General features: G+C 36.8%; 1 protein-coding gene across 1 annotated transcript in view; it reads right to left on the bottom strand.

Annotated features, from left to right (window-relative positions):
• Positions 1 to 258, bottom strand: part of LOC109343041 (uncharacterized protein At4g26485-like) — a 23,735-nt gene that overhangs the window by 14,661 nt on the left and 8,816 nt on the right. The window lies entirely within an intron of this gene.

Below are 258 nucleotides of genomic sequence, written 5' to 3'. Positions count from 1 at the left end.
GTCTAAGACTCTAAGAGGATATGAAATCCCTAACCTTCTACTCCATAGTTGTGTTCCACTTTCCTAAAAGAAAAGATATTTATGTTTATTCTCCATCTTCATCCAGTTCATAGCTGGAAAACCGTGAACGAAAAAAGAAGGTGTTAACATGCCATGTATCTTTTCCATCTTCAGTACTTTAAACAGTATTGTAGAAGAATGAGAGAAAAAATTCAGAGTTTTCTCTGGTTTGTGACTGGGGTACCTCACCTTCCTCCA

Source organism: Lupinus angustifolius, chromosome LG03, assembly GCF_001865875.1.
Source record: "Lupinus angustifolius cultivar Tanjil chromosome LG03, LupAngTanjil_v1.0, whole genome shotgun sequence".
NCBI classification, from domain to species: domain Eukaryota; kingdom Viridiplantae; phylum Streptophyta; class Magnoliopsida; order Fabales; family Fabaceae; genus Lupinus; species Lupinus angustifolius.
Note: the sequence above shows the minus strand (reverse complement) of the source record. Positions and strands in the feature narration are given on the sequence as shown.